The sequence below is a fragment of the Corvus hawaiiensis genome, chromosome 1, assembly GCF_020740725.1.
Source record: "Corvus hawaiiensis isolate bCorHaw1 chromosome 1, bCorHaw1.pri.cur, whole genome shotgun sequence".
NCBI lineage: Eukaryota > Metazoa > Chordata > Aves > Passeriformes > Corvidae > Corvus > Corvus hawaiiensis.
In genome coordinates this window covers 92,306,198-92,318,883 of record NC_063213.1, presented here as the reverse complement: position 1 = coordinate 92,318,883, position 12,686 = coordinate 92,306,198, and positions in this window count along the sequence as shown.

Below are 12,686 nucleotides of genomic sequence, written 5' to 3'. Positions count from 1 at the left end.
GGGAGGCTGTGAAAACAGGAGCATTGTTTGCTGTGGCCTCCTCTGTGCCCTTCATGCCTTTCAGTGCTTTGAAACAGCCAAGAGCTTTCTCCAAGAGTGCAATGAAGCAGCTGTTCCTGCTCCCAGTCTCTGCCCTTGACTGCTTTTGTCCCTCTTGCTGTGCCCTCTGTGCCCCCAGGGCTCGGTGGCTGCTGCCCAGGGCTGTGGAACTGGCACAGATCAAGTGCTTGAGACCCTCCTTTCTCTGCCCTTGGAGCTGCCTGCTCACAGCAGCCTTTGTCACCTGGAAGCTCCACATGGACAGGGAGTGCCCACCTCTGCTCCTTGCACACCCTCCAGGAGCCCAGGGCTGCCATCTCCAGTCCCTGCTGGCACTGAGGGCTCCCAGGTGCCCCAGGCTGCTGTGACACTGCTGCAAACGGGAAGGAACAGTGGCAGGGGCTGTGCTGAAAGTCAGCTCCATTTGCTGCTGCTGCTGCTGCTGCTGCTGTGGGGGTCATTTGTCCAGCCCTGCCCCAGAGTCAGGGATCAGATCCAGGCCCTGCTGCTGCTCCCTCGGGATCAGCCACAGTTTGGGTGTTGCTGTCAGTGCCAGCAGGAGCGGGCGCTGGAGCAGCGGGTGCTGACAGTGCCCCAAGCCCCGGGGCCTGAGGGGTGCCTGGGCTGCGGGGCTGGCAGGGAGCTGCCCCTTGTTCTCCCTGTGCCTCACGCAAAGCTGGGCTGCTCACGAGTGGGGCAGCACAGCAAACAGGGAGCCTGCGAGTCTCTTCCAGCCCTGACTGCTCAGAGATTGGGCCTGGGAGCTTCAGGTGGACAAAGGCAGCTGCTTCTGGTCCCTCTTCGTGTCCCCGTGTTCAGCAGTGCTGCTCCATCACTCTGTGCACAGCAACGGGGAAAAGCCTCAGCCCTGCAGGGTCAGGAGAGCCCTGCTGGGCTCTGCCTGAGCAGCTCAGCCAGCGGGAAGGGAGCTGCTCCACACGGGAACAAGGAGCAAAGGACACTCCTTTTTCAGGTTGTGGTTTCAGTTTAAAATTTAGGAAAAAAGAAAAGAAAAAACATTACAAACTATGAAAGATAAAATCAAACCCCAAATGTGTAGTAAAAAATCTTCTGTAACTCTGGATGAAGCGGTCTTTTAAAAAAAGAACTCAGGTATTTACTTTGTGAATGTGCTGATGGTGTGGATCCATCTAACTGACCTCTTCAGCCTTTCTTAAAGATTTTGGGGTTTGTTTCCAATACTGCTAATTTAAATTGTGGCTGAAGCAATAGGAAATTGAAATATGGATTGGGCATGACTTGTGTCTTGAGTGTAAAACTATTGCAGGATGTCTTGAAACATGGACCTAAAGCACTGCAAATAGAGATTATCAATCCCAGTGCATTGTGTGACAGCAGCTTTTCCTGGAGGATGTGCAGCACCCCAGAGACTGCAGCAGTGTGGCTGTGGGTGCTTGGAGCTCTGTCCTGTGCCACTGCAGGATGTCCTGAAACAGGACCTCAGTGGCCACCAGCCCAGGTCCCCCTCTGCCACCGCAGCTCCTTGGACCCTGTGTCTCCAAAAGCAGACACAAAGTGTTTCTGCTGCTCTGACACTGAACCGTGCCGTAAATCAAGTCCCTCCTGATGGGAGAGATTTTACCTAAAGTCCTTGCAAGGAGTTTCAAAGATAAGCCAAAACCTTTCTTTTTCAATGCTTCCAGATAGTTGTTTATTAAGTCTTATCAGAGGAACTGAGCCACTAGCATGACCCAGGTACAGCATAGAAGGAAGAAAAGCAGGAGTGAGCTCGTGTTACCAAGATTTACACAGCTTTTAAAGATATTTTAACCAATAGTTACTAAAAACGTACATTATTTTCACTTTCCTACCAATTATTCAGTGTGGGGTATGCCCAGCCCCTGCCCTGGAGGGATATCTGCTGAGATAAGAGATTTTGCTACTGCCCAGCAGGACTCCCTGGAAAGGCAACCACTTCTTTGGTCATGGCAAGAAAAGACAGAGCCACAATCTTTTGGGAGACCCTATGCAGATCCTTTGTAACCCATTGGCCTTCACCCATCCCCTGTATCCCTATAAAAGCTAAGCCCTCTGCCCCTGTGGGACAGAGAGAGCTCTTGTCCCTGGCTTTCCCCTTCGCCGGAGTACGGACTGACAATAAAGCTACCTTCCGTGCGGAACCAGCCACACGAGTCTCTCGTCTCTCTCTCTGGTCTGGCTTGGCCTGGAGGCTGCCCTGCAGAGCTGAGCTGGAATCACGAGCTGATAATCCCTAAAGAGCTGACAGTCTCTGCAAGGGCCCTCCTGGCCAGCAGTTGAGGGAAGACACTGGGCCTTGGGAAGGCGATTCCTTTCGGGACCATCTCCCCGGACCGGTCACCTCTTCCTGGGTCAGAGCTATTGACCCCATCACCAGCTGTAATAACTGGCACCCGAACAGGGACATATGATACCCCAGGAAATTCTGGCCAACCCAGGGTGGCTGTGGAAAAACCCCTGAACTGGCCCCTGGCTGCAGGCAGGCCTGGATAACACCTGGCAGCAGGCAGCCTTGAAAATCCTTGGCAAAGTTATACACTGGTCGGCTCCCCCGCTGCTTAGAGGCCGTTTTGTGGGAATAGGGCGTGAATCTTTGCAAAGTAGATATAAGTTTGTGTAAGAAAAAAATAACGGGAGCACCATGCTCAAATTGTATCAGTGTTTGTGTCGTGTCTCTGGCCAGCTCCCCTGCACTGTGGACCTCCCCCCTGCAAAATATAGATTTTTAACTTTTAGTAGAAATATATGCTAAGTGCCTTAAACATTAAAAAGCTGCCGCAGAGATCTTAAACACAGTTCTTACTGCAGCAGTGTTACCTTTTCACAGAATTTCTTTAGACAAAATATAGATAGAACTGTACTGTTCACATTTCTTAGAGTGTTCACATAAACAATAAGAGCTGATAGAAATTATGTATGCAAATCTGTGTAATACCTATGTAATACTTGTGTAAGATCTACGACTGTTAGAATTAGACCAGGATAGGTTAAAAAAAGAAAAACTAGAATCTTGTGTTAATTTCACTGGTCAATTAACAAATATAATCCACACTTCTTTAAGAAGGAATCAGGAAACTAGAATTAGAAGAAGCAGCTGTTTTCTGCCTGCTGTTTGCCTGCTGTTGCTGCTGTTGCTACTTGGCCTTATCATGTAACCCCTTTGAACTCTGCCTTCAAGAAGCTATGAGATTATGAAATAAAGAACTTAGAACAGCAGCCTCCTCTGTATTACAGCTGGTGATTGGGTCAATAGCTCTGACCCAGGAGAGGTGACCGGTCCGGGGAGACGGTCCGGAAAGGAATCACCTTCCCGAGGCCCAGTGTCTTGTAGGAGATTAGGGACAGGCGTTCGGAAGATATCACGTTGTGCGGGACAGGTAGAACCCCTCCCCTCTACAGGTAATACGTGACCAGAAGGAAGTGACACGGTAAACCCAGGTTATTTAACCCTATGTAACCCATGAATAAACGCCATTTGCTGTACATCACATTGGTGTCTGTGAGCTGATGGCCCGAATGACCTGAGGTGGTCGTTGTACCGTTCCTGAACCAGGTCGCTACGCCTCCGAGAGGCAACAAGTGGTGCCGAAACCCGTGATCTGGAATCGGAATCGGGATCGGGAATTCGCCTGGACAGGTGAACGGTGGCCGGTGTGGCAGGACCAGCCCGGCGGGGAGGACGCTCCCAGACCAGCGAGGAGGATGGAAGCTCTCGCGAAGGTTGTATCTCAGATTCATAAGCAATGGGGTATTGATTGCAAGCCGAAAGATTTTACTCTCGCTGTTGTGAGGCTTTTGGAAATTGGGGTCATAGACCGACCGGTGGATATACTCCACCCAGAAGTATGGAACAAATGTTCCAAGGCTCTGGCCGACAAAACAATGTCCTCGGGTTCGGGGAAATACCTTAAATTATGGGGAAAAGTCGTGCAGGCTTTGCGTAAGGCCCTGCAAGACCAGGAGACCTGGAAAGCCGCACAGAACTGTTTGCTGGCCACACCTCGGTTGGGAGTTGGGGCAACTACGCAAACTGCAGATGAAAGCAGCCCCGCCGAGCGCACAGACTCACAGGAGCAAGGACCCTCTCCACAGCCCCCCAGCCCAACCCTACCTACAGAGGGAAAGGAGGGGGCGCAGTCATTCTGGGGCGGGCTGGTGGAGGAGGCTAGAGGGGCTGCCATTAAAGCGGAGTCCGAAACGGCGTGGGCCAGACCCCCGCCCTATGCCCCGCAGAATGGCGCCGACCCCGGAGGGGATGGGGGGGGCACACACGCGGCCGGCAGGAGCGGGGGAGGTGCACTGGGAGGCACACACGCGGCCAGCACAAGCGGGGGAGGTGCGCCGGGAGGCACACACGCGGCCAGCGGCAGCGGGGGTGGTGCGCCAGGTAACACAGATGCGGCCGGCAGGATCAAAGAAGGGCCGCCAGATACTGCAGACGCGCGTGAACGGAAAAGGGGGGGGAATCCCAGAGGAGGAACCAAGGCCAACCAGAGCGCTCGCCCAGAAACATGCCCTTATATAGCAAGAGCCTCCCTCAGCAGGAGGCGGGGCGAGCCCAGGGGGAAGGAATGGTTCAATCCTAAGAGAAGGGGGCGGGGTAGGAGCCCGGTGAAAAAGCTCCGGAGCCCGGAAGTATCCAGTCAGTCGACTTCCGGCTCCGAGTCGGACTATAGCTGGAGCGAGTGGCCTGACGAATGGTCCGTAACCGACTCCGACTCCGACCAAGATTATTTAAGAATAGATAAATGCTATAACCACCGCGCTCCTACTTGGGCCAAGGGGAAATTTGAAAAAGAACGTACTCCGCTTACAGACTGGAGAAAGATAAAAACAGCCTGTGCTGAATGGGCCCCTTCAGCCATGCTAGCTTTCCCGGTCCGGGTAGGGGGGCAAGGCAGAAACCAGAGGACTTACTCACTGATAAATCCTAAAGATATACAAGCAATTGTTAAAGCAATTGCAGACAGAGGGATTAATTTGGCTATGGTTTCCACCCTCATCGACAGCCTTTTTGGAGGGGATGACATGCTCCCATTTGACATTAAACAAACCTGCAGATTAATTTTTGATGGAGCAGGGATGATTGTTTTCAAACAAGAGTGGGAAGACAATTGCGCAAAGCAACTAGCCCTAGTAACCGGGGCAGACCACCCCCTCCATGGCTCCATCCTACAGCGGCTAATGGGCACGGACCCAACCATGATCACACCCCAGGCGCAGGCCGAGGGCCTACAGGCCCACGAAGTCATGGCAACTACCCGCGCCGCTAGAGAAGCTATTCGCTCTGCTTCCAGAGTTATTGCCAGACCATCGCCATGGTCCACAATAAAGCAGAACGAGAGCGAAAGTTTCACACAGTTTGTGGACCGCCTCCAGGCAGCAGTCGATTCCTCTGCTCTGCCCCCAGAAGCAAAGGGCCCTGTGGTGGCAGAATGCTTGCGTCAACAATGCAGTTCTGCCACTAAGGACGTATTACGGTCATTACCAACCGGGTCCAGTATTGCAGATATGATTAAGCATGTCGCAAAAGAAGAACATCTGGCCCCAATCCAGGCAGCTGTCCGCACTGCAATAACCAGTGTAATGGCATGCTTTAAGTGTGGCCAGGCAGGCCACGTTGTGATGAATTGCCCCCAGTTAGAGCCTCCATCAACAGCAGTTCCCCCACGCCAGACGCGACCTAGAGGGCCATGCTGGGCATGTGGGAAAAAGGGACATTTTGCCAGAGAATGCAGATCCAAGCTCCAGGGAAACGGGAGGGGGAGGGGGCATCCGGGCCGCACACAGCTCCCTCCCACTCGGGACATGAAGCGGCCCAGCTATGCCAATCCTCAATGGGCCATGGAGCTCCCGCACCCACTGCCCCCCTGGGAAATGACCAATTCCACAGCTCAACTGATGGCTCAGTTAAACCTGTCTGCGCTCCAGGCACGGCAGGGACAAACTCCTGGGAGCGAGACCCCTGGGTAGCTTTGACCATGAAAGTGGGCAGCCACCCGCCTATAGTGTGGAGAGTTTGCTGTCTCCATAACAACCCAGGTGACTCTGCTATTCGTCTCCCCTTTTTGATTGATACAGGATCAGATGTTACCGTTGTCCCAGAAACATACTGGCCTATACACTGGGAACTGGAGGAGGCCCTCATGGTGGGTGGAGTTGGGGGACTATCTCGGGCCCAAAAAAGCACCCAACTGATAGCAATAATGCTCCGCACCGAAAGAGGACCGGAGAAAACTATCACCCTTTTCCCATATGTTATGCCAAAATGTCCACCCTTGTTGGGGAGAGATGCCCTTGCCCTACTGAAAGTCAGGGTGACAAATTTATTCTAAGGGCCACTGCCGCATACCCACCGCTGCCCATCAAACTGGTATGGAAATCGGTAGATTCGGTGTGGGTCGAGCAGTGGCCTTTGTCAAAGCCTTGAATGACCGCCCTCCTTGAGCTAGTTAGCTGCGAGCTACAGCGGAACCACACAAGCCCTCCACAAGCCCATGGAACACCCTGGTTTTCGGAATACCCAAACGATCTGGCGAGGGCTTTCGCCTCCTGCACGACCTGCAGGAAGGGAACAAGAAAATCCAACCAATAGGTCCAGTCCAAACTTTGCTGCCCATGAACTCTATGATACCAAAAGGGCAGCCCTGCGCGGTGCTTGACATTAAAGACTGTTTCTTTTCCATACCCCTGCATGATGAAGACAAAGAGCAGTTTGCCTTTTCCATCGTCTTCCCGAACAGCCAATGGCCTAACCTGCGCTTCCAGTGGAAGGTGTTACCCCAAGGGATGGTCAACTCCCTCACCATCTGCCAGATCACGGTAGACCGAGCGCTAGCGCCAGTCCGGTGCCGCGACCCAGCTGCGACCATCATTCAGTACATGGATGACATCCTTATCGCCGCGCCATCAACAAGCCAGGTAGACCAACTAGTGTCGACAGTCTCAGAGACCCTGAAAGCAAATGGCTTTGAAATCGCGAGCGCAAAGGTAAAAAAGGGACCATGTGTAACCTTTCTAGGAGTAGGAATTACAAGCTCCTACATAACCCCTCTCCAGATAAAAATCCACAGGGATATCAAGACGCTCCATGATATGCAGCAGCTGGTGGGATCTCTACAATGGCTCCATAACATCATCCTGATTCCTCCCGAGGTCATGGACCCCTTAAATGACCTCCTGAGAGGAAAAAACTCATGGGAACAGAAAGTTCTGACACCAGAAGCGACAAGCTTGCTCGATTTTATTGAGCAGCAAATGTCTGTGAGTACGCTTACCAGGTGGGACCCGGGAGTGCCATTTGATTTATATGTTCACTTTACAAAGAAAGGAGGGGTAGGAGTGCTAGCCCAAGGGCCCCCTGACAAAGCCCAACCAATACAGTGGGTAGTCTTGGGAAAGCCGTCGCGCACATTTTCCCTGAGAGTTGAGTGTCTTGGCAACCTTATCATGAAAGGGAGAAGGCTTGCCCTAAGGCACTTGGGCACGGAACCTGCCGAGATATACCTACCCTTCCACAAACAGCTCTCGGTGCAATCAACAACAATATCAGAACTTTTAGCCATAGCCCTCACTGGTTTTGGAGGAGAGATTCACTATGCTGCAAAACCCCCATGGACCCAGCTGCTTGCAATCATTGACATCGATCTCCCGCCAAAAGTCATCGACTGATCGCAACCGGGACCGACAGTCTTCACAGACGCATCGTCGCTAACCTCAACTGCAGCAGCGGTGTGGCAGTCGGGAGGGCAGTGGCAGTGCATCAAAGCAACCGACCCTATGCTTTCAGTCCAACAACTTGAAGCAGCTGCCTTAGTGCTGGCATGTGGACTGTTCCCGGAAGAGCACCTCAGCATTGTAACTGACTCTATGTTTGTGGCTAAGCTCTGCCTAGCCATGTCAGGGCCCGGCATGTCAGTGTCCACGGTGGCTATGATGCTTGAAGAAGCACTCTCTTCGCGGAAGGGCACCATATCTGTCATCCACGTTAACAGCCACAATCCGGTTAAAGGATTCTTTCAAATCGGAAACAACAAGGCAGACACCGCCACAAAAGGACTGTGGACACTGAGAGATGCCCATCAGCTACACGAGTCTCTCCACATCAGAGCTAGAGCACTAGCAAAAAGGTGCGGGATTTCAACTGCTGATGCGAAACACATCATAGCCACATGCCCCCACTGTCAAAAGTCACCGCTGTGGTCCAGTGGAGTCAACCCCCGAGGCCTTAAAGCCTCAGAAATATGGCAAACAGACTTTACACTATGTCATCTACCAAAACCCCGAGCGTGGCTTGCAGTGACTGTGGACACATATAGTGGAATGATCGTGGCCACACAACACCTAAGAACTGATTCTAAAGCAACCATCCAACACTGGCTAACAGCTATGGCGTGGCTCGGTGTTCTGAAGCAGATCAAGACAGACAACGGTCCGAACTTTATTTCAAAATCGAGCCAAACATTCGTTTCAAAGTGGGGTATCACTCTGGTACATGGCATCCCGTACAATAGCACCGGGCAGGCCATTGTTGAGCGGGCAAATCAAACCCTGAAAAACAAATTGGAAGTGTTAGCAAAACCAGAGGGCTTTACCAATTCTATTCCCCCAGGAGACCAGGCACGCATATTGGCAACTGCCCTGCTAGCACTGAACCAATTCCCTAGGGGGGACGAGACAAACAGTCCCGCCCAAGAACACTGGGCCACTCGAGCACTAGACGAAGGCCCACAAGTTGTAATCAAAAATGAGTTGGGGGAATGGGAACAAGGCTGGAGACTAGTGCTCACGGGGCGAGGGTATGCGGCTGTTAAAAAAGATGGTAGAGTCAAATGGTGTCCACTTAAGTCAATCAAACCAGACCTTCAGAATAAGACTAATGAAAGCTGTGAGGTTTTGTTTGCAGGACTGGATCTTTGGACGCCCCCGTGACCCATACATCCCTGTGCCTGAGGAAAGCGACAAGTCATCGAGCAGCCCAGCAGCACCCAAGAATCCTATACCAGTGAAATCCAAGCAACAGCGGTATCTTTGCATAATTTTGCTTTTACAGCTCCTTGGCAGAGGGCAAGCCGATGCAGAACATCACCCTCACCAGCCATTCAGGTGAGTTCTACGCCACCTTTCGGGCGACAAAGCAATCAAAGAAACCATCACACCAGACAGCCCATCTTTCAAGCTAAAAGACATTTTTCCCTCGCATCTACAATTCCCCAATTTTGGTGATTTCTCACTGTACCAAACCTATTGGTGTCCTGCTTCAAACCCAGGTAAAAGCTACTGTAACTATCCAGGGTACGGCTATTGTGGGTATTGGGGGTGTGAGACTATCGTGACAAGCGATAGATGGTGACCACAGCAACCTGATGAGTTCCTCCAAGTCAAGTATGCACCCCAAGGCTGTCGCGAGCCAAAATTCTCACTTGACAAGCGAATATACCTGCCCCAAGACGGGACGAGACACACTTGCACACACTACAGAATGACAATTCTACAGCTGGCCCATAAAAGTTGGGCCTCAGGTAGAGCATGGACAGTGTATGTTCGCGCCCCTCACAACTATTGGGTGAATGTACAAATTGTCAAGCTCCTACCATCAGAATCCTGACCAGTCGGGCCTAATCAGATTCTTACGGTAAATAAAAATCCCATCTTCACCCCACCTGGCCCATTAGATACCTATCAAATACCTAAGTCAGCTCCTTATGATCCGTTTCTCAGCGTACTAAACGCTACCTTTTTGTCATTGAATCAATCAAACCCGAACTTTACAGAAGCATGCTAGCTGTGTTATGATGCGCAATCCCCTTTTTATGAGGGCATTGCACTTAATGCTCCTTTTGGCTACTCAGCAGCACAAAATCCACACCAGTGCAGGTGGAACACCCCCCGCAGAGGAGTTACTCTGAGTCAGATCACAGGCCAAGGCAAGTGCTTTGGCAGTGCAGCCTTAGCAAAACGAATAGGCAATGTCTGTACTGAATTTGTCAAACTTGACAAAACGATCAATAAGTGCGTGGTCCCATCCACGTCAGGAAAGTTTGTTTGCCAGCAATCCGGAATAAGCCCCTGTGTGCTTCTTGATAAATTTGATAATTCTGCTGATTTTTGTGTCCAAATTTTAATTGTCCCTAGAGTCCTGTATCACCAAGAAGAAGAAATGTACCACCTTTTTGAAGAACCTAGCCGGCTCCACAAGAGAGAGATAATAACAGGCATAACCATCGCAATGCTGCTCGGCCTTGGAGCCACCGGCACGGCCACAGGTGTCTCAGCCCTCGTGACCCAACACCAGGGACTTTCTCAGCTGCAGATGACTATTGATGAGGACTTACAAAGGATTGAAAAATCCATCTCCTTTCTAGAGAAATCTGTCTCCTCTCTCTCAGAAGTCGTCCTGCAGAACAGGCGAGGACTGGACCTCTTGCTCATGCAACAAGGAGGCCTGTGTGCCGCCTTGAAAGAGGAATGCTGCTTTTATGCAGACCACACCGGAGTTGTACGAGACTCAATGACTGAACTAAGAGAAAGACTAGCCCAGAGAAAAAGAGAAAGAGAAGCTCAACAAGGATGGTTCGAGTCATGGTTTAACCAGTCTCCATGGCTGACCACCCTTGTTTCCACTCTAATAGGCCCCCTCACTATATTACTCCTAACATTGATTTTCGGGCCTTGCATACTAAACAAATTAGTGTCATTTGTTAAAAGCCGGTTAAAAAAGGTTAACATTCTATTTGTTGACCGCCAACAATTGCTCTAGAGCGCATTTATTTTATAAATGTTATATCACTTTTTATAACTTGTTATGTAGGTTTTTACTAGTTCTTGAAATTTTATACCATTTATACTCTGCATGTTTTTTAATCAATCATGGGGGAGGGGGGAGAAATGTGGATAATTTAGGATGGGGGGGGGAAATGTAGGAGATTAGGGACAGGCGTTCGGAAGATATCGCGTTGTGCGGGACAGGTAGAACTCCTCCCCTCTACAGGTAATACGTGACCAGAAGGAAGTGACGCAGTAAACCCAGGTTATTTAACCCTATGTAACCCATGAATAAACGCCATTTGCTGTACATCACATTGGTGTCTGTGAGCTGATGGCCCGAACGACCTGAGGTGGTCGTCGTACCGTTCCTGAACCAGGTCGCTACGCCTCCGAGAGGCAACAGTCTTCCCTCAGCTGCTGGCCAGGAGGGCCCTTGTAGAGACTGTCAGCTCTCCAGTGATTATCAGCTTATGATTCCAGCTCAGCTCTGCAGGGCAGCCCCCAGGCCAGACCAGACCAGAGAGAGACCTATACCCCTTTCTTCTAACCCTTCTCTTAAAATCTGACTTTAAATTCTCCAAAGGTGCTCTTTCTAAGAAAAATGCCAAATCTTTCACTAATTGGATATCTCTAAATTTTCCTGATGCTACCACAGACTCTGTCCTTTCTGATCCATTCTGGGACAGGCTGGGGAAGAAACTCTATTCCTCTCAAGCCATGGGAAACCTCTCTGTTTCCAAATTCATTCCTTTATTTCATTTATTGGTTAAAATGTGTTGTGCGACAACCCCCCCTCACCTAAACCCCTTCTCTCCCCTTCCCCCTTCCCACTCCCCCTCTCCGCCTCTGGCAATGGCCAGCCAGAGCGCGGACCCCGCCAGCCGCCCCAGGCCTGGCCCAGCTGGGGCGCCGGCCACCCCACTTTTCTACCCCGATCCCCTATTTCCAGCAGTCCTCCCATACCCAACCCCCCCCCTCGCCCCCTCGGTTCTGCTGCCACCCCCCAGGCAGTGCACACGGGATCCATCCCAGACCCATCCCCCCTCCCCGGGATGGATGCCTCTGAGCCGCCCCAGCCCCATCTCGCTGTGCCCCTGGTATTTTGCAACCCTTCGTGCACGACACCACCCTTACCCCTCTTGCACCGGCTCACGGAGCCTCTGACCCCCCCCCCCACCCCACCGCATCCCACCCCACTGCATCCCAGCTCCCTGCCACATCCTTGCTCCATGCGGTCCTGGCCCCCCCCCCCCACCCCAGCACGGCGGCCCCATGTCAGCAAGTTGCCCCGCCACTGCTGCCCCTCCATGCACCCACGGAGCAAGCATGGTACAACACGGGACCGGTCCCGCAGAGCTCCGCGCATGCACTGTGGGGCACGGAACAAGCGCCTGCCCCTCTTGCCGCTGGCGGGACCCAGCTATCCGCAGCACTGCCTCAGGTTATCGCCCATAGAATACAATCTCCCTCCCCCCATCCCCCACCGACAATGGCCCTGACACCCTGGCAGGTGCCGGCACACCCGCTCTCGCCCTCCCCAGCTGCATCTTGCGCAATCCCTGCTGATGCTCCCCCTCTCCCTGCACCCCTCCCCCTCCACGGGTTCTTGCGCAATCCCCATCTCAGCTGCTGCGCTAGAGCCCACCGCTCCCCCACACCCTCCTACAGCCCATGCTGACTCCACACAGACTTGCAAAACCGTCACTACCTGCAACCCGACCTCTCCCCAAACGACCTGCTGCTGTACAACCTCTCCACCCCCATGCTGCCACAACAGACCCCCTTCCCACCCCTCAAACCACCCCCGACACCCCGCTCCCCCTGCCCTGGCTAAAGGAAAGCCAGCATTTCAAAAATGCCGTACTACGCCCCCTGTATCC